The following is a 26,463-nucleotide window of genomic DNA, read 5'->3' as shown; positions in this document are numbered from 1 at the left end:
CAAGCTTGAACTGAGGTACAGCTTCTGCCAAAATACCCACATGTCATCTGAGTAGATAGCTTCTTCCTTCTCTGTTAATAAGATATAGATGTCAGCTTCCCCTTCAATCCCAACACTGCAGTATATGGGTGTCAGCTGATTGGCTCACTAGCTCCAGAAAAAATACTCTCACTGTTTTTTCAGAGAGGAAAAGTGTTTGGCTTGAATCTGGTACCTATTCAGAGATGGGAAAATGGTAAGACATTTTATTCTTTGTTCCTGTAGTGCAGGATTTATGATTTGCCATATCCTGACCCTGGAGAGTTTCTTTCTTGTAAATGAACTTGGAAATTGTGTCAACATTTTCTGATAAACATGGTGATCTGGCAAGTGTTAACCATGTTCTGAAATGTTCAGACACAGTTACTTCTATAAATGCATTTCTCTTTAGACTAATTGCTTTGCAGAGTTGACCCCTGTATACAGCTTGTTTCAATACCGCTTAGAATGTCCTTTAAGAGTGTAAAAGTCTGAATAGCTTTTAAGCTTCAATTTACTATGAATGAAAACGTTTACTTGTTGTGCTTTTTAGTTCATTAGTACTAATTAGAACTCGTTGTGCATTGTTATTGCACTTTTATGTTGTCATAAAAATCATTAGACCTCTACAGAATCACTCAACTGTACCTTAATATAAAAACTCAGCAGCAGCACATATAAGACTAATATATTGCCAATCAGTTGGGAGTGGAACTGAGGGATATTTTTATTTTAGTTTTCCAAAGCTACTAAAACAAAACACATGCAGAAATTAACTGTATAGAGATTCACTTCAACACCTTACGTAGTTATACAATCCTTTTTTCTACAAAGCAGACCTCTTCCAGCTGTGCTTTTGTTCGGTATATTTCCCTTCAAATGCCCTAGCCTTTGCACTTCTGTAATAGGGTCACAGTTCTTCAAACTCTATACACATCACTTAATTTAAACATGTGGTGTGTGGTTATGGATGATCTTGTAAAATTTACTACATAGTAAGAGGGTCAGGGTTCTAGGTATTATTAGTTATGAGTGGCCAGAGTTCCTGATGAGTATTTCCTGTCCAAAATAATCAAACCAGTCTTAATTAAATAACCATGAAATTAGTGGCTAGACTAATTCCCTTATATTTCCTTCTGCTCAGTTATTTCTACTATGTTTAGAATTTAGTTCTGCAATCACAAATATTTGCATTTTGTTCAGAAACAATACATTGAAAGATATAAGATCATATTCACCAGTAGACTTGAAAGCAACATCTTACAGTGTTGTATCACTGATCTATAATAAATATTTTGTTATGGGGAAATCATGTTATAATTTTGACCTGTACAGTATTAAGTAGAGATTAGATACCTCTCATTGGACAGTTAGCTTGGAGCTGAGACATAAAACTGTCTGATTCTTGCCTGTATTAGTGGTTCTATTTGTTTTTCTTTTCAGAGGCGGAGACATAGGATTTGGAGGAATTGCCATAAATAACAGCAGGCATAGAAATGCTATCTGGGGTTTTATAAGATAGGTCTTTTTACCTGGACATTGTATTTGAAGTTGGGAAAAATGTTTGTATATAAAAGATTTCTAGCCTGGCATGCGCTAAATTCTGGTCAAAAAATCATATCCTTCTGGAGGAGTATTCTGTGCAGTGTGCTGAGTGATCCTGAAGTCGTCTGGTTCTGCCACTTCCCTCCTGTGGCATACATCTGTGGAAAGTGCCTGTGTGTATCTGTTCATGTACTTGGCACATATTTGATGTTTCTGTTAAGGCAGTCAGACCATCTTAAACAGGGTAATTTCTTTTGCAGAAAAAGCACATTAAGATCTTTCCTCTTAAACGTGGTATGTGATCATTCTGAAATAACATCTGATACTGCATATTTGTTCAAAGCAATGAAACTTGAGAGAAACTGGCTTGTACTGTTCCAGTTTTTATGACCTTTGGGGCACTTTTAAAATTTTTGGTTTTGAAGCTGTTGCCACAGGGCAAGAGAATGGGTGTTTACATAACACTAAGAAGAGCTTTCTTTGCATCTTAAGAAATGAAAACGGTTGCTGGCTGCTATGAAAAAAATGCTATATAAAGGCTAGACTTGCAAAATATTGAAAGGTTATTAGCTGCATCTTGTCCATTCCTGCTGTTTTGGGGCCTTTTTCCTTGTTAAAGAACACTCAAAGAACTTGAACTCTCTAAGGATTTTTTTAGGAGCGGGTGTGTTCTCTTCTCCAGTTGCTGATTTTGGATACTAACTTATTGAAGCCAACCTAAAAAACAACTACAGGTTTTAATGTGTTAGAAGTATCTTTAAAAGTTTTCCTTCAGAAGAGTGACATAACATGCTGGATTTTCACTTCTGTCCCCTACTAGTTTAACAAATATGCTTTAAAAAAATAGCGATATTTATTTTATTGCCCATCCTCTGACATGAATGTAAAATCTGAAAACTCTGGTTAATCCTTGTCATTTCCCTCTCTATTAAGCTATGGATGTGCTGGGAGTAGAGGAACTACCAAGACTTCCTTGGCAGATGTGATGCTAGTAATGCCCTGGAAAAGCTGTCCCTTCCATGCTCCGGCATTTGCAAATGTCTGGAACACAAGAACAATGTGTTTAATTCAGGTTGTGTTCCTGTGAATGCTTATTCTGCACTATGCGAAGTAGGAAAGCATGGTGGAAATGTCTTGTTGTCTATTAAATAAGCATTTTGCACTTAAAATTGCACTTGAGCATACCTTTGGAGTAGAAAGCTGCTATTATGATTTCTCTTTTGAGTAGACTTATTCTTTAAAAGGAAAATGAAATTTCATTCCAACAATGCTGAAAGTACAGTACAATACATTACAGGATTTTGTTATATATGTGGGAAATCAGCATAGTAAGTATAGTAAATTATGCATATCTTCAGGAAATTCAGAGACAAGTTAGAGAATTCAGTTTGTAAGCGGGATATTACAACTGCTTTTTGTGGGATGCTGTAGTTTACAAAACACCATGGCTCCTAATCAGCTTTTGTGCTTTATGAAATCATAATCATGTGCATATCAAAATCATTCCATTGAATGATGGAGAGCTACAAAAATGAAGGAACTGCGATTTCTGTAAAAGATCGGTAGTGCAGAAACCGATTGCACTGCTCAGTTGTGGACTGCAGGTTTAGCTGCATGCTTCCTGCCCCCTGTAATTCAGGAGACAATTCCCTTCAAACCCAAATTACTTGAAGAGCAAAATCATGAAACCAGTATTTCTGATACCTTTTTCGAAGTGAGGAGGATGAACAGACAAGCTAGCAGACTTCAGCACGCTGTCCTGCTCCATGTGGAAGCAGTGCTCAGCTGAGTGGTACTCACAGAAATGCGCTCAGTAAAGACACCCATTAAAGGTGAGGTGAATATGTACAGAAAACGTCTTGCCAAGTCGTTTATTTGATTTCTTATGACACCTAAGGGCAGTTAACGTACTGACTGATTAGGGGATGATGGCTGTGGGCCTCAAGTCATAGACAATGAATATATGCAGCCTTGAATCATGGTTTGATAATCATCAAATGTCAATGCACATACAATGCAATACCTCAGAGAAGGGTTTGTTAAGTCTTGAGGTGGAGCTGAAGGTCTATCCATGTGGACCCAGGGAGCTGTGCTGAGCTCAGACCCTTGGCTCTGCTGCCTCAGATGTGCCGTGGTCTTGTCTCTCTTCAGAGACTTAACGCTCCTGGCTTCTTTACTGCTTCTTTCCTATGAATTTAAATGACCTATTTCTTAGTGAGAGTCTACTGGCTACTCTTCAGGTATATCAGAGCTGTATTTCTGTTTGTTGGTACTCTGGAGTAGTCTAAAGAACAAGGAAATGACAACATAAATGAACCCTTGCATCTGTGAACACCCTTTTTGATTTGGTCTTCGTAGTGGATTCATAGTCTCACACCACAGTAACTCAATTTTTGACATAAATCGAGGTGTGGTGGAGCTGAACTGGTGGTAACTGGGCAGCCCCAAGGGATTTCCGTTAGAGTGACTGCACTGGGGTGCAAAGGAGTCAGCTGGGGATGAAGGTAGGCAAAAATACTGAGCACTGGAATGGGGTCAGGAGGCACCAGCCCACATAAGTCAAGGCTGAGAAAGGATAGATGTATTTGTTTACTGATATTAGAGGGCAGGTTCCCCCTTCTCTATAGATAGCAGTGAATGGCAGAGTCAAAACATAATCTGTGGACTATGCTTTGTCTGTAAGCAAATGGTGAAATGCACCCTGCCTGGGAGCAGCATTTATACAGGCATTTGGTCTGGTATGAGCATGCAAACTTCAGAAGCCATTTGAGAGAAAAGCTGCTTCTCTCTCCTAGTGCTCCTGAGACTGTGGGCTGTCTCAGCAGCCCTGAGATACAAAATGATTTTTTCTTTTGCAAACAGCAAAAGCATTAAAGTCTTAGAAAATAATTTTGAAGCAATAGTTTTTAATTTTTAGAGGCTTTGTAGAACCTTTATATTTTAAAATAATCAGGAGTATGGTTTAGATCTTTGTTAACACAACAGCGTTTCCTGGTTAGGTGATTTTTGGGCTGTGAGGAGAGGAAAAGTATTGCTGTGTGTTTGCTTAGTACTCCTCCCTTAGGCAGCATATGGATTTGTTTTTGTTTCTAACCCTTGTGTTTTTTTTCCTTTGTCTGGAATGATCCTGTGAAGCTGGAATCCTCAGCAGCCCTGGCTCTGTGTTTGACTTCTGCTATCTGGGACACATTGGCTGAGTTTTATTTTTATTTTTCCCCTCTATGTGCAAAAATAGCAAATGGAAATTTTTATCTTTTTAAGTTATAACAATAATGTGCTGTGCCCTGCCCCTAAGTCTGGCTTGACAGAATCCCTATGGCTTCAGAGCCACAGCCTAATTTGAGCCAGATCAATGAAGAGATTATTAAATAACTGAGCTCTTCCATTTGCGAGGCTTCACCCCTGTGGCACTTTTTACTTTCACCTCCAACTTTGGCAACACTAAAACAATCAATAATGACTCAAAAAACCCAGGCAGAGAGAAAATATTCCTCTTCTGGGGGATAACTGCAGAATGATTTCACTATTGCGATGCCTTGTTAGTGAGCAGGTAAAGCATAAAGCAGGTAAAGCATTCCCTTTAGTTGTGCAGATCCTCTTGCACTAAGTGGGGATGAGTCTTTCTGCTCTTTTACCTGTTATTTTAGATAATTTAGATAATCAGACTACCCCTTTTCCTATAGCTTTCCTTATCCCACTACTATTATTCTTGGTCAAAGTGTCCCATCAACGCCAACCCCACTCCACTCACTGGAGGACTCAGTTCTGAGGATTAGAAGAAATTCCTTCCTGTACACATTCTATTTTGTTCTTCATTTCTCCCTTAAGACCAACATGTCAGTAGTGTATTGTACAAACCACTATCATTGGTGATACTTTGTACTGCTTGCTGACCTCCACCAGAATCTAACCGGTACTCAGAATGAGCAGTTATGCTATCAGTTAAGTCTTCCAAGTACTTTGTACGTTACTGGTTAACTGTATGAGTATGAACTTTTTATTTTCTTGTTTTAAAGATTGTGGATTTTTGTATTTTTAACAGTTGATTTTATTTTTTTTTTTTCTGAGAAGCCATGCATGTGTTATGCTTTTCCAGGCTTACCCTGTACATTTTTGTTTGCCTTCTTCTTTCTTTATTTTGAATAGAACTTTAAAAATTCATTAACAGACAATAGAAAGTAAAAGAGAATGAAATAAAAAATTCAGAGTATGTCACCACTTGATGGGACTAAGGTGAACTGAAACGATTCAGACAGAATGGGTCAAACTTGGTTTGTCCTTCAAGCAATGCACACTGCTAAAATTTTGCTATTCTTTGAATTGTACTAAGGGAATAAGGACAAGATAAAAAATGTAAAATATACTTCTGTTCTTTCCCCTTCCATCCCTCAAAAAACTTATACACTCAACCACACAATCCACTATATATTTTGCTCCAAATATAACCAGTTTCCTGTCTTCCTTAAATCCATGCTTTTGTATTTCCTCCGTTGTGTTTCCCCCTCTAATTCCATCATGATGTGTTTTTTTGTTTGTTTTGTTGTTTTCCCTATTTTATCTGTCTTCCAAACAACATGTGAAAAGTGTGAAAAGTCCTCTTCTATGAACAGCAGTGGTGAAAGTCTGTTGAGATAGATTTTTTTTTTTTGAGGTGTTTTGGATTTCTATTTCTCTTGTTTTTTTTTTTTTTTTTTGTTTGTTTTTTTTTTTTTTTTTTTTTTTGTTTTTTTTTTCCCCTTTAGTGGAAATAGTGTTGTTTTCTGAATTATGGTTCTTCTCAGTTGCTGGTTTCTGGATCTCTTTCTGAGTGCAGGAGTTCCCTCCTGTTCAGTGGGGTAGAGCTGAGCAGGCAAGGATAAGCTAGCAATCCAGCTGTTGGCTTTTTTTGTTTAGTGACAATGGTTTCTTTAGCCTGTTATTCTGTCTATCACATTTACAAGGTGGCTCTACTAGTGGTTTTATAGACAGAGCAACTACTGTTCTGGGTAGAAATGAACAAACAGCATGGGTGGGAGTGACCCAACTGGTTAAAGTGGCTCTGGCACAGAAGTACCTGTGTCCATAAACTTAATTGCAGGATGCCACAGCCAACTTCTGTTATCAAGGGTCCTGAGTGCATGTCAGGTCCTTGCCAGCTTGTTACCACACGTGGGATTTCCTTGTAGATGCTCAGTGTCAGCTGGAATGGGTATCTTCTTAAGCACTGATAGAATAATAACATAGAATATATTGGGGGTTTTACGCTACTTTGATTTTTCCTTTTGTTGATGTTATTGTTGTGTTTTTCACTTTGGTAGATGTTTCAGAGTGTAGGTGTTAAATTACTACCCAACACCAGAATGTTTGTTTTTATGCAGGTGAAATCCTTCATCTGTAAGCCTTTGTTTATTAGTCATTGTTAACTTGACTGAATTCTTCTTTTTCTGCAGTGACTTCACTGTTGTCTTGACTTTAACTCAAAAACAAAACAAAACAAAAAGCACAGCTCTTTAGCAAAGCTCTGGTTAAAAAAAAAAAAAAAAAAAAAAAAAAAAAAAAGACAGGCTTATAGAAAAAGAAGTAGCAAAAGATTAGTATTGTAAAATTTATTCACTGATGGATACAAACCCAAAGGTATCAATTTAAATAAGAGGGAAGCATAAGAATAAGCTCTGCACACACCGTACATCGTCCCTGTTTGTATTCCTCTGTGCTGGTAGCTAAATGTTTGTAAAATACAAAATGTCCCAGATGAGCAAGTTTTGCTTTCTACTGTGCAGACTCAAAAGCCCTGTAGACTTGCTGTCTGTGTTGGCAAAGCGCCTCCTTCTGATTCCCATTAAAATATCTTCTGAAATCTTCATTCTTATATTTGGAAAGGATTTGTCTATGTATTAACTCTCAAAACAAAAGCAGAAAGAGAATATCTTACTGAAACTGCTATTTTTCAGTTCTGTGACCGATAAAGGCTTTTTACATGTGTCTATAACCATTTCACATTTCCAAACGGGGGTGTATTGTCAAGACAGGACCAAATGGTCCATAAGCTGAAATTCTGTTTACTCATGAAGTCCTTGATTTTTTAATTTAATTTTATTTTATTTTATTTTATTTTATTATTTTATTTTATTTTATTTTATTTTATTTTATTTTATTTTATTTTATTTTATTTTTATTTTAAAGTCTAGCATGTAACTGGTACATACAGTCAACAGCTAAACTTTGAAATTTTGCAAGGTGATGGTTGTAGTTAATTTATATTGCATTACTTTTCATTTATCTGTTTGTTTTTCTATATTAGTAATGTCTAATAGTCATCATTTTTCTATGCACAAGAAAAAAAAAAAGTGCCCCAAACAGGATTTAACTGTCCTTAACACTTTTTCTTTGTTGTACTCAGAAAATACATGGTGCATGCTTCTCTTTTAATATGACTTTGACTTCAGTGCTTAGTGCATTTCTTACGAAATGAAGACAAATTGCTGTAGAGAAATAAGGTATTTGGTAAGGTGGCTTTTAATTCTTTGTCTGAGAATTGCTCTGTAGTAGAAGAGCAGTGAAACTCGATATGCCGTTGAGAACTGCAGTCTGTTACTCGTTCTTGAAGAGTTGCATTTGCTTACATATAAAACCCTTCGTGTCTCTTTCTAACAGCCACTTAGAGATCTGCGGTGTGATAAAAATCTCCTTTCTCAATAACAGTATTCAGCAGCCTCACCTTGTGTATGCTCACGTGAACTCTTTTTGTATTAGAAAGTGTTCTTTTTAATACATAGCAGCAAAAAGAGCAGCCTGGCTTCAAACTTGCTAAAGGGCACGCGGAGGAAAGGAAGCGAAAGGCACACTTCAAATGAAACCCAGTTAGCTGTAACAATCTTCTTGATGGTTTAACTATTAGTCCTCATGTCAGCTGCCAAATGTACTTTCTGCCCTGAGCCTCCTTGCAGGCCTGGTTAACCTTTAGTCACTGCTCATCAGACACTTGAGGAAAGTTACGGGGGAAAATGGCTTGTTAAATATTTGCTCTTTGGAGTTTTACAGCTCTGCCTGTAGAGAAGTTCCACATGAATCCCCGTACTTGTGGTATACATTTCAGCAATATTGTAACAACAGCAGTAGTTTGCAGTTGCTTCGGGATCTTTGTCTCCTCAGTTGTTAGCTGTGTAAAGAGCAGACTGTTTTTCAAATGTCTCTCTTAATATGTTTTACATTTTGATTGACAAAAGAAAAGAAAAAAAGTGTATTAGCTCTTCCACTTGCTTCAATGTTTTCTAGGGAGTGAAAAAAGATCTGTGCTTTGATGTGTTGTGAATAGGCTGATGTGAGCTTGGGGGATTAGTGTCTGAGTTGCTGGGCTCACCATCTGGGAGAATAATTTAATTTATTTTCTTTTTTAAGAAAGGACTGTGAAAGACCTTGAGGTCAGTGCAACTTGATGGAAGTATTCACCAGGAGTCCAACTGAAAGAACCTCTGGAATTCTAGTTTTATTTACATGCTATTTCAAAACAAATTTAATGGAGTCCAGATCCTCAGTGCATGTATATCTGCTGATAAATTTAATGATATTAACAATCTCCACATCAAACTTTGTCCCAGTACAAATTCTTGCTTCCCAAAGCTCAGTATTGCTGGCTTGCAGGCAGTCAGAGGCTCTCATGAGAGGCCCTTCTGTCTCTGCTGCATCTTCCTTCTGAGTTTGTTTAAAGTAATGAGGCCAGCTGCCCTGTCTGAATGAACAGGCACTCAGGTTCAGCTCTTTTTCTTCAGTTAAACTACAGGGAGAGGAAGCCTTTGGTACTCATCAGGATTTCTGTTTCTTGAAAGTCAGAAAAAACAGACAGTATTTGGGTCAAAATTTAGGATAAATCCACACATCATGCTACTAACTAGAACAGTTCTCTGTGTAACTTGCATTTATTTACATAGGTAGATTGAAGGGATCTGACTGTTCAAGCCCCAAAGCACTTTTTCATGTGACCCCAAAGGAAAAGCATAGTTTCATAACTGATTATAAAAATATGTATTCCTTCAGAAATAGACTTCGACTGAGCAAATACTATACACATAAATGTTGTTTCACCTCGTAAGTAATTTATTATGCTTAGTAGAAACGTTTTACATAGATTGCTGTAGTAGTTAATTACTAAGGTGCAGGACTCCAACAAATATTCTGGTAATGAACCATCCTTCTGTATTCTTTGAAAACACTGGCTTTTGAATACTAATATTATCCCTCCATATTCCCAAATGTGAAGGAAGGAAATCAGGTATATGATGTGAACTGCAGTGATGTCCAACCTCGTCACCTGATGGGAGATGATTGCTAGAAAATGGGATAATAGGTGTAGCACTGCAGATGCTCTAGAGGAGTACTTAAACATCTCACTGCATGGGATGTGGCTCTGTATATCCTGAGAAAAGAACTCTGTTCTAAATTGTCTAGGTTCCAGTGCTCTATGGGAATCTGCATTCCTGAAACAAAGCTTTGTGGGTAAGCTGTTTAGCTTACATGTAGATGAAAAGCATCCTCTGCCTGTTTTGTACCACAGAATATTTCTGAAGACCTGGACCTGGAACAGCGCAGTTGTGCTTTGTTCACCCATACCTTGTGGTGATTGTTGCTACTTTTGTGTTTCTTAATGGATCTCTCACATTAACTAACACAGCTTCAAGACAGCGTAGAAGGCTAGGAAGCAGACAGAACTTGCTGGGCTCTGCTGTGGCATTGGTTGTGCATGGTTGTGCATTGGTTGTGCATGCCTCCTTTCCTGGAGAAAAGGAGGCTCAGGGGCGACCTTATCGCTCTCTATAGGTACCTTAAAGGAGGCTGTAGTGAGGTGGGGGTTGGTCTGTTCTCCCACGTGCCTGGTGACAGGACGAGGGGGAATGGGCTTAAGTTGAGCCAGGGGAGTTTTAGGTTAGATGTTAGGAAGAACTTCTTTACTGAAAGGGTTGTGAGGCATTGGAACAGGCTGCCCAGGGAAGTGGTGGAGTCACCATCCCTGGAGGTCTTGAAAAGATGTTTAGATGTAGAGCTTAGGGATATGGTTTAGTGGGGACTGCTAGCATTAGGTCAGAGGTTGGACTCGATGATCTTGAGGTCTCTTCCAACCTAGAAATTCTGTGATTCTGTTAGCAGTCTGCTTAGTGTACTTTAAAGTACAAAAACACCCTCGCTACATTTATTAATTACCTTTCAAAGAAACATAGTTAATGATATTTTTACACATTTTACTGTAACATCAGTTAGCGGAATCAATTAAGAATTAAAGAGCTTATACCATTTATTACCAGAGGAAAGCGGTTATCAGTGAATAGACCATTCAGTGACCTGAAATTAAGACGTTGTTCTTCTGTTTGTCTTGATGTATTTCATATCTTGTCATTATTGAAGGGAGAAGAAATATAATGTCTATCAAGTGTCTCCCAAGGAGACTATACTGCATATCAAATGAATATTTCTCATCAAACAGTGGGTCTGATCTAAGCCTGTATTTATCAGTAAATGTATTTTGTCCAGTCTGGTAGAACTATTCATTTTTGGCACCAGCCCTCAGTATTGAGAATAGATGATATAATTCTTCCAGGAAAATACAGGAACATTCTGTTCACAGATTATTTGTTTGTGTGGCTGTTAGTGAAAAAAGCAACAAGAAAAAGGGTTGTAGAGAGGAGCTAGGGTAGAGGAATGGGGGAGTATGCAGGAATAAGGAGGTAAAATAAGAACAGAAAGACTTATATAGACAGTGAAGCAAATTAGTAGGTATCAGGGAAAGAACAACAACAAACATATAGGGTTCAGAAAGAGGAGGAAAACTGAAATGACTAATTCTGCTAGAGAATTGGAGGGAAAGATTGGAAAGCAGTAATAAGAAAAACGGTTGGAAGAAAACTGGTCAAGGAGAGGTTCAGCAAAACGGAATAAATAGAGAAAGGTCTGTCTGGGAACTATTAACTGGTGGCCTGGTGTGTAATGCTGGTACAGTGGGGCTCAAGAAGTTATCTGTAGCTGTAACTAAGCTAGCTCTTAGTCACGTTTCTACTGAAATAGCATTAGTGTTCATTCTTGTGATCTTGTGCTGGTGCTGAGGTTTATGCAGCCCCTGCTATACTACCCACATCCCCCAAAAAAATCTAAAATTGGACTAAATGCATTGAGTAAATGAGTAAATAGTAAATGAGTAGAAAGCTCCTTTGCTCCGCTCTTTCTTTCCACCCCCTACCCACCCTATGCTTTCCCCAAACCCAACTTGTACTGAAACATTTAGGTGTGAGGCTACGCAGGGAGTCACAGCAGTGGAGAAACCACGTCCTTTCCCTCCCCCATCCCAAGGTGTATGTAGATTTAGCTCAGCCCAGGGCACTGGTTGGCTGCAAAAATGTTTGCAGCAGCATAAGGATGGGGATGAGCGATGGGGTGAGTAACCGTGTTCCTAACAGCAATGGGTTCAAGTTTATGCTAGCATAAAATATAACTGTGTCTATGGCCACAAACAGCCATTTGGAAGGAAAGATTGTCTTGATGGGATTTGTTGGAAGATCTAGTCAGGGATTTGTTTTCTGGTGTAAGAAGTTAGACTGAAGTAGAGTCATGGAAAAAGGCTGTAGAAATAGCTGATTTCCACTCAGAATGCCAATGTTATGCCATCACAAATCTGAAAATTCTGGAAAACATTAAGAGCAGGTCTGTGTTGTAATTCATTTTCTGCTCATTTCCTGATGTTTTTGCAAAGGACACTACTTTTTTGAGAATGGTCCAGGAAAATGCACGCCCAGAAGTTTCTCAAGAGGTCTTTTTTTTTTTTTTTTTTCTTTCATGGGTAATAACAAGAAATCAAATTGACCTGTCTAGACTATACTTTCAGTATGAAATCTAGAATAAGTGAGAAGTCTGTCAAGTTGGAAGAACATTCATTTAAATAGTCTTACTGTTCACATTTTTATCTCCCTCTTTTTTTTTTTTTTTTTTTTTTTTTTTTTGTGTGTGTGTGTAACATCCTGTGTATATTTTGTACACATGGCACTTATCATTATTAAGTTGTAGCATGCTAATCAGAATATTTTCAGATGCAAATTCCATTTCAGCCTTCAAAGGTCTATGTGGTCATTGATACTAGCAAGTAAGCATATGTTAACTGGATGTAAGCTCCAACTTAAACAAGGAGGTGCATAGAAAAATCCATTTGCCCCATGCCACAAGATGTTTTATTGGTCCAGGAAAACTCTGCATCTGTGACAGCATGTATGTACAGTTACTTGCTTACGGCTACCATCAACTTTTTTATTCCACCTTCTTATTACTTCTTTAAATGTGCTTTTTTTTTTTTTTTTTTTTTTTTTTATCTTACGTGTATAAAATTCTCATGAAGACCTCTCTGTTATGCTGGCACTATTAATTTTTTCTTCTTCATTGCCAACTTAATATTCTTTTTATGAGTGATACTCTCTGAGACACAGTATTTAGCTCACTTGGGTCACAAATTATCTGTTGCAGGTATTCCAAGAATGCAGATGAGAAGACTTAAAATATGTATAATTTCTAATTTTTATTTTCATCTTGGCTTAAGTATGCCCACTTAGAGATGTCATCTTTGTCAGTAATAGGCCTCATGTGCAGAGCCCTGTCTCAAGAGACTGGCACTGGGACCCCAAGTCTGGTGAAATTCCCTTTTCTGTTATAGGGGTAATAGATGGAGAGAGAAAGCATTGACTGGGGTTAGAGGCATGCATGGGTTAGGAATTAAGTCAATAGGCTGCTGGGAGACAGGTAGGGAGTCACAGTGACAGGAGGAGTTAAGGATGTTTGCACAATGCTGGTTACGAAGGTACCTTCAGGGTCTGCCTATATGAGATTGGCAAAGGTTACAGCAGCTTCAGGAGGCTGAGGATGTCCCTGTTGTCATCAATTATTAGCTGATGGTTTTGAAGACTGCAATGTGGCTGAGAGCTCCCTTCCTCACCTCCTTCACCTAGTTTGCTTTCTTCTGGCCAGCTGCCTAGGAGAAAATCTTCTGTCCAGAAGCTTCCAACTCTTCCTTTTGTAGACTTTTTCCATCTCCAACACCTGTGAGCTGCTGCTCCTGTGGCAAGCAACATTTTCTGATCTGGAAAGGGAAAAGACATGGACATGGGAAGAACAAGACAAAAACCTCGATCTTGTTGTTGCTGGTGGTAGAAAGAAGCAATTTTTTAAATGAAACTGCATGTGATTTTATTCATCTTGAACTGAAAACGTTTATGGCTTGTTGTTGACATTTGTGCAGTTCTCTATCTTACATTAGAAAGGATTTTTAATTTTAGTCCTCTACTCTATTTTTACCACTTCAAATCTGTAGTTTTACCTTTCAGAACAGTGCCTCCAGAACAGGAGGTGGAAGTGTTAGATTATGGATTGGAATGGCTAAGGAGCAAACTTGTGAGTACCAGGCTGTGGACAAAGCCCCTTGCCTATTGTGGTAAGCTCTGCTACTGAAAGCTGACTCAAACTCCTGAAGCAAACTTGCTTGGCTTGCGAGCACAGGAAATGCTACTGCTGTGATGTTTCCTATTTACTTGCACTCTAACTAGGAATGCCTGCTGTATGTATTCTTAACATATGTTAACCTCTCTGCTGCAGTTCTTGCCAAGAAACTGTCACAAAGGTATTTAGCAAACGAAACTGCATAGGAAACATTCCTGTTGAAGTGGAGTGCCTGGTGTAACTAATTGGGCATGTACAACAGGAGGGTGAAGATAAATAAAGCTACACGTGCACATTGTTTAGGTAAAGTGCATGATACTTTGCATTATGATTATAATTCTTTTAGATGTTAGTGATCTCCAGAAAGGCACAAAAAAACTCATCTAAACAAGCAAATGATGGAAATGCAGTCCAGCATGAGCCTTCTCCCAGGCTTGGTATTAACAACATGAGGCAGGATCATGCAGGGCTGTTGTTGCAAGTATCCAAAGAAAATATTCTTTCGTGTGCATGTGTCTGGGCGTGTGTGCACATGCTTGCACTCTACATACATAGTGGTTGTTTCTTTTCACCTTTCCCAGCCAGGCATCCTGAGTGCTTCCACCCCTCATCCCTAAACTTGCAGGAAAAGTTGCCATGTCATTGGAAAACAGAGCTGCATTTGCAAAGTATGCTGTTGAAAAATATTTTCCACAAATAAAAGGAAGTATCACTTCCTGCTGAAAAAGACTTGATTTTGCTGATCCAGCACAGTGGCCAGGTATATTTTGTGAGAAGCAGCGGAGGGAGGGCTGTGGGTACGGTCTGCGAGCAGAAGCAGTTTGTGGGCAGGACTGAATGACTGGGGAGGCTGGCACAGCGTGCAGTACGCCACCCGTCGCTGCATGAAATGAGCCACAAGTGGTCTATGGGCTGCAGGGCAGCGGGGAAAATGGGTGGGCTAATAACACGTTAGGGCTAATACCGTATTAGTTTCAAATAGGTTTTGGATATACAAAGTGGATTAGAGAAGAAAGTCTCAGATCTTTTATCTTTTCTTTTCCCTCTGGTAAATAAATTTGTTCTAAATTGTAGATGGTTTCCCTTCCCCTTCCTTGTCCCTGGACTACGTATTCTTCCAGGCATGTAAGGGATATTTTGTTTTCTTCAATTTGGAAAGTCTCTCTCAGCTCAGGAATGTTGCTTGGCACAAGAAGCACAGTAACAGTCAAGAAAGATTGAGCTGTTATCCCTACAAAGAGAATTAAAAAATAATGTCTGCTGTTGTATTTAATGCTTTGCGGTGTCTGTCTCTTTTTTTAACCAAGATCACAAGTATGAGGTAAGGTAATATTTTTTATTTGAGTGATTTCCCAAAAGACAAAGAAAAGGAGTGTGTGGTCTTGTAACTTTTATAGTGAAGTTTAAATTACAAAATGGATTTACAGTAATGCTGTTTTTCATTCAGTATACTAAACCACTTTAGCATTGTAGATTTTTAATACTGTAAGTGTTGGCCAACATTGCACTTCCAAAAAGAGAATCATAAAGAAGAAATAAAATGGGAATTAAATTGTAGATTGAGCAAAATTGTGTGTTTGATGTGTATGTGTACATATGTAGAGTCAGTCTCAGTTCATCTGCATCAGCATAGGTTCATTGTAATGAGGATAACCACCTGTCTTCACTTACCATTTTAATAATATATGTCTATAACTAATTGTACAATTTTCTCACAAAAATAAGCCACCAAAGCAAATCAAAGGCTGCATAGTAACATGGACAAGATTTAATTCCTAATCTCAGCAGAGGAAGATTTATAACTGTTCATATGGTGCAAAAAAAAGGGGTCAGGTGGGAAGAACAATTTACAGTGCTTTGATTATGATTTGGTTTACATGTAAATAAATTGGATTTATCCTTGTTCTAACACATCTGTGTAGTGAATTAGCAGGGAATAAGGATGTTTTGTGGCTCAGACCCATAGTTAATATCTATCCTGCCTGTCTTGGGATCCATAGCCAAAGCTTGTAGCTTAGCCAGTGCAGACTTAGGAGGACACTGGATAGGTTCTGCTTGGTATTGCACACAGATCAGTTTTATTGCTTTCCAGGGCTCATGCTTTATGCTTAAAACCAGCTGTGGTCACTGACCAATTTGAATAGGCCCCTCATTGTGGAATACCCATTGTCCTAAGTCTTGTAGGCTCTTCGTTTGTACTCAGGTGATGCCAAAAGTAGGTTGTTTGAATGTACAGACCTTAGTTACTACAGCAGGAACAGAGCTTTTCAGGCAAAACTTAAAATATTTGGGAAAGCATCTTGGGCAATACACATTTCATACATGTTGCACCATGTAACAGATTTCAAGGAAACCTTACTGCATGGATGTAACAGATCAAAATAAGGTTTTGTTTTGTAACGCTTGGACTCCTTTCATGTATGTTCTTTCTCCTGGGATTTTGAAGACCAACTTCTTGATATATAGTATGCTGTGCTACCAAACTCTTGTGTAGTTTTTTTGGAGTTTTCTCTGAACACTTGGAGGCTGGCAGCATGCTGTGTATTACATGAATTCTGAGAAAATGAATCCCTGGATTTCCCTTGGGAAGCCGTGTTGTTCGCCTCTTAACTTTGGTGTGATGATCCTTTAAAGTAGCAGTGCTTTCTTCTCTTGTATTCTAGGGGTGGTTGTATGTCCTTCAACCCTGAGCTTTCAGCTGTGTGAGTGCAGGTGTCCTCCTTGTGAAGGCAGTGGAAATCTGCAGGGTGCATTGCACTCTGCTGCAGGGCTAGCTGTTCAGTTTGTCAGGTCAGACAGAAAAAAACAAGTGATTCCAAAATGAATGTCAGAGGTTTCATTTCTAGCCAAATTATCCTGGCCTTCCATCTTCTGCCATCTGGCTGAATCTGACAGAAACTCTCACTAATTTCTATATACAAGCCTCAGTTGGCTCCAGCTGTAGCCTAAGGATGTGTAAGACATATAGGGCAATTTGCCCAAGGTAAACTTCATCTGTGCTTTTTGAGCAGTTGCTGACTGGGTTTAGTGATGGTTGGGTTTGATTCTTGTATAGGATTGTATCTGTGTTCTCTGCCTGTGTATGAGAGAATAGATGATTGAAACAAATCACTGTTCATCTGTAGCTGTTCCTGTGCTTGAGATTTAACAACAGTTCTTTAGAAGAAATTGTGGCAAAGCATTTGCAGGCTGTTCTAAGGAGATTTGAGGTAGTATCATGCAATGTTATCCTGAATTCCTTACCATCACAAACAGCAAAAGGGAGACACAGTTGCAGATGCACATTTGATGCCATCCAGCCTGCAGGCTGCACTTACATTGTACTGTGCACTGCAAATGGTAGCTAACAAGCAGCGCCAGGTGACGAGAATATCTGCTTACCTTCTTAGCTCTGCCTCTTCAGCATTGTTCTGAATTTCTGAACAGCATTTTGAATGTGAGTACCAATTTAAAGCTGTTTTTGCTGTCTAACAGGCAGTGTATTTCCTCCTTTATGAAAACAACTCGTAATGCAGGTGTGAGGGTTTTGCATGCTGACTGACTTGCCACTGGTGTTTCCACACCTCCTGCCCTAAGCCCTAAGGAGCATGTGCATTTAGTGAACTTGTTAGTCACCCACGCTTCTGCTGTGGCTCAGTGAGCAGGCTTGAAATGAGTCAAATTATATGGAGATGATGAAAACTGGAAGAGGTAAAGGAAAGAAGAAAAGCTGCATAAGTTATCTAGATGTTTATACACATTTACAGATATTTGCAGGCATTTGTGTTTGTTGTTGTTGATGTTGTTTTTCCCACAACATGTTGCAGCATTTCTACCTCTATTAATGTTTAAAAAGTGTGTATGGGAGCCTGCTAATGTCTGAAATTCAAGTGGAGATGAAATTCTCATATTACTTTTCCATGTGCTGAAGGTTAGAGGGGAAAGGAGCATACAGGGGGGAGGAAGGATGGCAAGATATTTCCCATTTGAATTTGAAAACTGCTTTGGCTTTTTCCTACAAGTTTGACTTTCCAGTGAACAGAAGAGTTGAAATTCCTCTTGCCAATTTTCCAATTTCCACTTGCGAGTGGGACATAAAAAATCCAGAATACACACCACATGTGATTAGAAGGGCAGAAAACTTAGAGATCAGATGCAGGACTGCAGGTTCTTGAGTCTGGCCAATAGAGTCAGCAGCATGTGGTGTTACTGAAGACAGTCACATCGCCCTGTTGGCAAGAAATGCATTCTAGGACCCTGAGTATGTGTGAAACTAAGCTCCCTGTTGCAATAACCACCTCTCTTCAAAGACCATGAAGCTGCTTAGGAAACAAGAGACACTTTGCCTGGTATTTCAAAGTTCAGCTACCTGGCAGGTGAATCTAAACAGCTCTGAATTTCCTCCCCTTTCATGCTCCTGCTGTGGAGCATGAAAGGGGAGCATGTGTGCATTTTTCTCTGGATGTTTGTAATCCAGAGGATACGGGAAGAATAATGGGGGAAAGACTTGAGCAGTTACTTTGAATAAATCTAAGAGATGTTCTAACAGATGTTGCAATCTGTTCGCAAACTTGTTTTGGGCATAGATTGCTTTCTAAACAAAGGTCTTTATTGCTTCACCGTAGCTCTGTGCAGCTCCTCCACACCTACACAGTAGAGTAATAATTCCTAATCACTTCATCTTTAATTCCTGGAGTTCGCCAGTATCCAGGTTTTTCTCATTCATTTCCAGTGTTTTTGAAGGAAATTGAAATTTCCTTAATCTCTTCACTCTTCTGCTTGAACTCTGTATTTCTTAAAAACAGTGCTCATGAAAGGTGCGTAATGTGTAATGATTGTGCTTGAGTTTTAAACCATCAATATAAACTGTTTAAGGAAAAAATCACTGGTAAATTTAATTTTATACATATTCATTAAGTTCATTCTTTGCACACAAAATATTTTCTTGAAGCAAAAATGTATCTTGCATACTTAGCTAAAATCAGATTAATATTAATGCATTTTAATGTACCAGTGTCTTCAGGTTTGTAGCCGTATAAACTTCTGTTGTTAATTCAGAATCATCATAAGCCTGTAAAGTTGTTTATGTAATACTCAGGGAACCTTTCTTCATCTTCACTGGCTATAATCAAATCTGTCTCTTGGACTTCCTGTTTCTGTTTTTTTTTTAACAGTGAAAAAAAATCATTTTGCATTCTTGTTGTTGTTGTTTGTTTGTTTGTTTTTTCTTTTGAAACCTAAATTCAGTTACACTGTTATAAAGTAATGTCCTGATATTATGCTGAGATAAATTCAGTCTATCAGTCAGCTGGGGACTTAGAGTAGGATTGAAGTATAATATGCAGTGTTTCTAGTTTTTTAACCATTAATGCATAATCCTCAGCAGCCTTTGTCTTTCCAAGACCTTGCTCTAATGAACTGGTACATGTGCCATGTACATGTATCTTACCGTGCCATGTAACAAAGCAATCAACAGGTGCTGGGTTAGGCACTGAACTTGAAATACTTAGACTGCACACCAGGAAGGCTGGTGGGGAGGGCAGAGCAAGACCTCCAGCAGGTTTAAGGCTGCCTGGAGATGCGAAGCAGTGTGTCTGCTGTGCAGCACCAGTGTCTACTTCCAGCATGAAAATGGGCTGTGGAAGCAGTGTAGTTTGTAAATGCTGCAGAAACCCTGCTACTTGGAAGTAAAAGCATCCTGTTTGCAGACTTGGGCAAACATGATGATGTAATTTGTTCTGTAACTGTGCATCTATATAAATGGATTAATGTAGATCTATCTTGTGTGAGTCATCTTTACATGTGAAGGCAAGCTTTAGGTAGGTGTATTCATTAACTTAAAGTTGTGGGTTTTTCTTTCCAAGTCATCTAACTGTAATAGTTTGTATGTAACTTTGTGTATGTAAATTGAGACCTTGAAAATGAATTGCAGCCATAAATTACTTAAGTTTAAACAAACTTGTGTTCAGCATCTTTGTGTAGCAAATTTGTGTTGTGTAACAGATGATTCCTGAAGTAGCTAATATATGTGTGTTAGGGAGAGACATTTCCAAAATAAATTCCCTAAATGGATTGCCATCACTGCACAGCAGTTCAGTAGAGGTGGTGGGTGGCAGGTAACTTTCTGTAGTCATTTCCTGTAGTTCAGCATTTAGCGATTTTTGCTCTGTGTCTCTGGGTAGGTGTGTGGCCATGGCTGTGCTGCAGCTGGCAGTTCAAAGCAGAACACAGAGGCAGCCTCTTGTTCTCTGCAGGTTGTGCAACCTATTCAGGGCACTGCAGAAATAGTGGCTGATACAGACAGAGTTCTGTGCTACCTGGGCTGTGTTAGAGCTGGTTTGTGTGCGTTGACTATAGAGATGCATCCGTGCCTTATCTATCATTCAGATAATGTGACTAGCCATTTGAACAAAATGCCATGAGAACTGATGGATTCTTGTATCAAAATTGGAAGATAAACTTTAACAAAACGGAGCTGAACAAGTACTGGGATAACTGGATGAAATATAATGCCCTGTCATACAGTGGGTCAGTTCAAGACATGATACTTTGTTCTGCTTTTAAAAGATATAAAACTATAAAACATATATTATTCCATTATCATCCTTTTCCTTTGCTCCCCCTCCTTCCCCATCTCTCTTTACTTCAGTGGATCTATAAAGCCTCAGAAAAATCTGGTGAGTGGTGTGCTTATCCTTTGGGAAGCGAGCTGCATTACTCATATTGCTCCCTAGAACAGCAGCTGAGAACAGTGGGAAATCAAGTGCTGGCGTTTTTGTCGGCTTTGCATTAAGCAACAGGAGAATAGGTTATTTGCAATGGAATTCACACCAGGTAGTCAAGATACAAAGATCAACATCACTCAGCAACGGACCACAGGAGCAGAATTGAAAGAACAGGCGAGCATTAAATAAGAGAGCACGTATGCAATTGTGCACACTGAATAGCATCATCACAGAGCCACAGTAGCATGCAGCCTGTGTGCCCTAAGTGTAACTGCTTCCTATAACCTGCATGCTCTGTGCAGATGGACTCAGGGGAGTGAAGGCTATCCAGGAAAAAGTAGAATATTTTTGCATATTTTCACAGAAACCCTTTGGAACATTTTCAGTTCCCTCCTACTTGTCTGAGATAATCTCCCTTCCTTCCTTTTCCTTCCCCTCATATAATTCTTGCACTAGTTTAAAACATTGACGAACACAGAGGAAAATTCTTGTTGACCTGTGTTTCTGAGATCTGAAGAGAATGTAGAATAGTTCACTTGGAAGGGACCTGCAGAGATCGAGTCTGTCTTGGACTGAATTTTTTCAATGTCTAACAGACATTACTGTCTATAAGACCATATCATACTTTTATGTAAAATTTGTTTCTACTGCTTGACTTGATGACTTGTAAGAAATAGTGAGTTTGTGTATCATACAAGTCAGAAGTCATTTCATGAGGTTTTTTATTTGTTCTTTTCAACTTTATAAGATGTTCCATTTGAGCATAAAGGAATAGAACTGAAAGAAGGATGCTCCTCTGCCCTCATCTTTGGGAAATAAGATAGTGTTTACGAATAGTGGTTGGCACATTGCATCTGGTTGTATCTGTTTCCTGTTATTTAACTGCCAAGATCAAGTGTGAAGGGCTGCAATAGATAGAACTTGAAGTGAGATGAGTCAGGATTAAACTGAAAATAGCATGTTCCTTTATTCCTAATGTACTTGATGTAGGATGAAATACATTCACTAAAGCCTGAATGACTGTCTGGGGACATTGTTGAACGAATCAGCTAGAAGTTTCCTAAAACAAGATATGCAACATCCTACGATTTTGTTCTATGCGCACTGAGTTGAATAGCCCGATTCATGTAGAATTTCAGTAAATACCCTTTGAAAATTAAGCTCAAATGACCACTTAAGAAAGAACAGTCCATGAAGGACTTATTTTTCCTGAGAGAATGAAAATATGACTGCAGACAGTTGCTTCTCCATGAGGTGTAACATACTGTGTTCCACTGCAGATAGCAGGTTGTTTGAAATACGGTTTGATGAAATTGGGGAAGGAAAGTACTATTTTTGAATAAATGTACCATGAGCAAATTATGCCACTGTTGCTCTGCTGAGAAGTTCCTGAAATGCAAATGAACTGTAATTACAGAAATAGGATACTGCTTCATGGCACAAAATGACGAATAGCTGGAGAAGGACTGTAGAGCAGAAGGCTCAGAAGAGGAGGACAGCAAATAAAGAGCTGTGCTCCCCACTTCCACATTGAACATGGCTGAACCTCAGAGTTTGGGATTTTCCCTTGAGTTTCAGAGGGTTGCCTGGATGTTCACACATAATGCACAAGTGCTTGTGTAGTACAGTGTGTAGGATTTTTTTCTCTGTAGTGACTGTGGCTTACTATGTGTGTATCTGTTAATCAAGTACGTATAAACAGTGTACCAATATAAATTCACAATAGCAACTTTATGATGTTGTAGTATGTGTATCGTTACGCAAAGTTCCTTACAGGATATACTTTGGGACACAAGATGAAGAAAAATGCGGTGAATTATGCAACAGTGCATGTTTGAACTTCTCTTGCTTTCATGCATATTTTATGCTGATAATTCATTTTGCAAGCTGTCAGCCTTATAGCATCTTAGCCATGTCTAAAAAAAAAAAAAGAGAGAGTAATATTTAAAACAATTATATATGATTATGGATTGACGTTTCACTAAAAGCTGGTTTTATTTAAACCTTAAATTCTCATTCATGTTCTGCTAACATTTGTATGAATGAGTGACTGGTGAATTTTAAACATTATTAATAAGTTCAATAGTCAAAACCTTAAAGGGATTGTAAGCTTGTTACTTTTAATTCCCTGTCTTCCCTTTTAAACTTCACTGACAAATGAAGTTTGATTGATTCCTGCTTTCTTGAACCAATTCTTTTTCATTTAGGTGCTGGCTCGTTAAGCTGCTAAAATATCTTGTGTCTTGAACTATAAAAATGGAGAACACTGGAATGGGATGGTGGTTTGGGTGTGGGGTGTTTTTTGTTTTATTTTGTTTTTCTCCCCCTCCTCCTTTCCCTTCTCTACATTTTTTCCCAGGCTCCATGCTGGCTAGACCTTGAAGCTTCTAGGAGAATATAAAAACAGAAAAGAATGGCTTTTGGAGTGAAGTGTAGGCAGTAAATGATTGGAAACCATAATAGCATTCTTGGCATCTGCTTGGCAATTTTATATAATCAGATGCCTCCTTTTAGTTAGTGGTTTGTTAAATCACTGGTTTATAGATTTTTAAATGTTTCGCTCTGTCTCTGTGCAGCTCTAAGGCTCGGGCTTATTGTCCTGGAATTGAAATTGATGACCTGGAAGGCATATTTCTCCCCCTCTCCCCTCCTATGTGTTTCCACCTTCTGTCTTTTAAAAGTTATGTCAGAAAGAGTAAAATTATGATTGGGTTTCAATGTCCAAGAACAGTGAAACATTAAACAATGAGGATGCAACTTCATATGTTCTGACTGGGGGGTGCTCAGTTCCAGCTTACATGATAATTTTTGACTCTGTGTGTGTACCTAAGAACAAGGCAGTGTTTTACAACAGCAAGTTCATCTGGTAAGAGTTAATCTGGGCTAAAACTCTGTCTAGGATGCAAGGATAGCTATCATGTAGCAGCACCCTTTAACCAGGAAAGGTGTGGTGAACAAGTAACTGAACATAATGAGAAAGGACATTGTCATTTAGTATGGATTCTGATTAAATTATTTTTTGCTTAATGATTTCAATAGTTGGACCCCCTTTTTCATTCATATTGGACAAAACCAAATCTCTATTAGCATGTTCACTACTTGCGTGATAAGTGATGGTATAAGAAATTTTATTCAAAATTTTGCATCTCCACGCTTTTTTATTATTATTATTGCTGTTAATTTATAGTACTTTTGTGATAATTACATTAAAACCTTAATAGCTGCCACCAGGCAAGAGAATGCTGTTGCATTGGAGTGTGTACAGAACCATCCTGTAAGGAAGTGTCCCAACCTTCCCTTAACAACCTTTTGCTATAGGTGTGTCTGAAACATTAACATCTTGTTTATTGCATTCCCTTCGTGATAGTGACTTCTAATTTGTTCAGTTGTGTGATTTGGTTTGCATTACTAATAGAAAAATTCAGTGTCCTTAATTTCTATCTATAGCATCTGCCGTGCAAACAGTTTTCAAAACTGTCTTAGCTTTGAAATGGGAAAACTGCTGAATGACCAATGGTCACTGACCATTGTATTACTCTGAGGGCACAGCCAGGCTAAAGTTTATGGGCCTCTGTCATGGTCTCGAAGTAAATCTTGTTCAGAGTATGATAAATTTATGTCAGCTGCTTGTTCCCAGGAGAAAACTAATAGGTTTACTGTGTTTCCACAACAAATGCTACAGAAAGATTTCTCCATTCTTTTAATTCCAGTGACTTAATCACAACTGTGAAGAAATTTAACAAGTTACTAATGAGATTGGACTCCAAAGTGTTGCAGAGTCCTTGACTTCCCATTGGTTCTTCTGAAGACTGGCTATAATTCTTGAAGGATTTATTAGCTTGGTTATTTGTATCTTGTCTCCCAAAGTCTTTCTGCTGTTTGTTGCTGGGCTCTGCAGCATGCTTTATGCACCCGTGGAGCTGTCCTAGGAAACTGCAAGGAGCTGTTTCAGAGTTAGCGATGAATCCGTTGAGACTCTGTTTTGAGGGAGGGTAGGGCTGGTGGTGGGCATGTTGGCGACGCAGTCCTGCTGCAGTCAAATACGGCATTGGGTGTATGCACGAGCTGCCTTCCAAGCTGCAGAGCCAAGCCTGTGCCCCACGGGTGCATGCTAAAACATGGTGCCATCATGAAATATGTAGCACTTGTAGCTACACTCTACATGTGTGTGGATGCAAAATTATGGTCATACTTCATTGACAACTGTAGACCAGTGTTAAGTCTATATCTGCAGCAGTTACACTGCTGTGAACAGCAGTCTGTCTCCTGCTGGATGAGTATATTCCCTCTAAAAACACACCTTTTTGTCTACTGATAAACAGTGTGGTGTATTCACTGTGTGTGTGAAATGCTTTGTCTGCCTACTACATACCTATGACAACAGCATGTATATTCTGTAACTTTTCCTAAACCTTAAAAAATATTTGTCATCTTTTTACTTTACTCTCAAAATATTATGCATTTAGAGAAGTGCATGTGCTGAAATCCATTATATTGAACCATCTGTGAACAAGTACAGTATGCAGTATGACCCACTTCTGCTGAATATCCACTCTACTAATTATCTACAAAAATTTGTCTGCATAGCCTGCTGTCCAAATTGCTGCCATGCACCAGAAGTAATTTGCTGTAGGAAGAAGGAAATGGTTTAGTAAACATTATTAGAGAATCAGACACTTAAAAAGATCTTCAGGTACTTGATCCTTATCTGAAGGAAAATATGACAAGCAAACGAGGAAATCTGTATCCATACCAGCAACATCTTTTTTTTTTTAAAAAAAAAAAAAAAAAAAAGAAAAAAAAAAGCAAAGAGCATGTTGAGATGAGAAAATAGGAAAAAGTGTTTGGGTGTCTTAATATGGAGTTAGCTATTGCAATCTGAAGGCAATTTGCTTAAGAGAGCAAATTTCCATGAGCTTGGTTTTAATACATAAAATTTAAGATAGCTGGCTAAGTTTGATAAAAAACTTGAGTGAGTTGACCTGGGCTAAAAATCAAGTAAAATCTTGAGTGTGAGGCATACTCAACTGAGTTTATTCCAAGTCATCTTTGAATACACTCTTTTTTTTTTTTTTTTTTTGGTTTTATTTCAATAAATTCATTAATGGCAAAGTCCAAGAAAGAGTGGTGCATAAAAATGTGTTATAATTCAATAATCAGAATTATTATGGGGAATTGGTTTTTACAGAAGCTGGGAATAGTCTTAACACTGGATTCAGTAGGACTTAAGAATTGTACTAGAATGCTTTTTCTGAATTCCAATCTGGTAGGATTTAGGTAGAACTGCAATGTGAGAAGTAGTAGAAAATTCAGTGATTATTTCTTTTTTAAAATTCTGTCAAGTGTTTTCATATATCCTTGATGTTCAAGTTTCCATACCTGTTAGAATTTTGCATGGAACCATACATCAAGTTCAATTTATTGCCCCAAACTTCTAAGCACTGGAAATTTAAAGACAAGAATAATATTAAATTACGTTGATAAAATGAAAAAGCTTAAAGTGTATTGTAAACTTGCAATACGCAGCTTTCTTTTTCCTTCCCTTTCCTGTTGTGTTCCGGAGCAATAACTGTTTCCTTTTTTATTTAAAAAAAAATAATAATAATTAAAGGAAAACTATTAGTTTCTCTTATAGACTACAGAAACCTGCAAACAGGTAAGAAATTAAAACTTACCTAATTACCTGCTGCATATAATTTGCTCTGCCAAAGGGAGATTCTTAAATTTTTCCTGTTTGTTATACGTGGAAGCCTAC

The sequence above is a fragment of the Netta rufina genome, assembly GCF_964035555.1.
Source record: "Netta rufina genome assembly, chromosome: 7".
Lineage (NCBI taxonomy): Eukaryota > Metazoa > Chordata > Aves > Anseriformes > Anatidae > Netta > Netta rufina.
The sequence above is the reverse complement of the archived record's forward strand: the minus strand, read 5'-3'. Positions refer to the sequence as shown.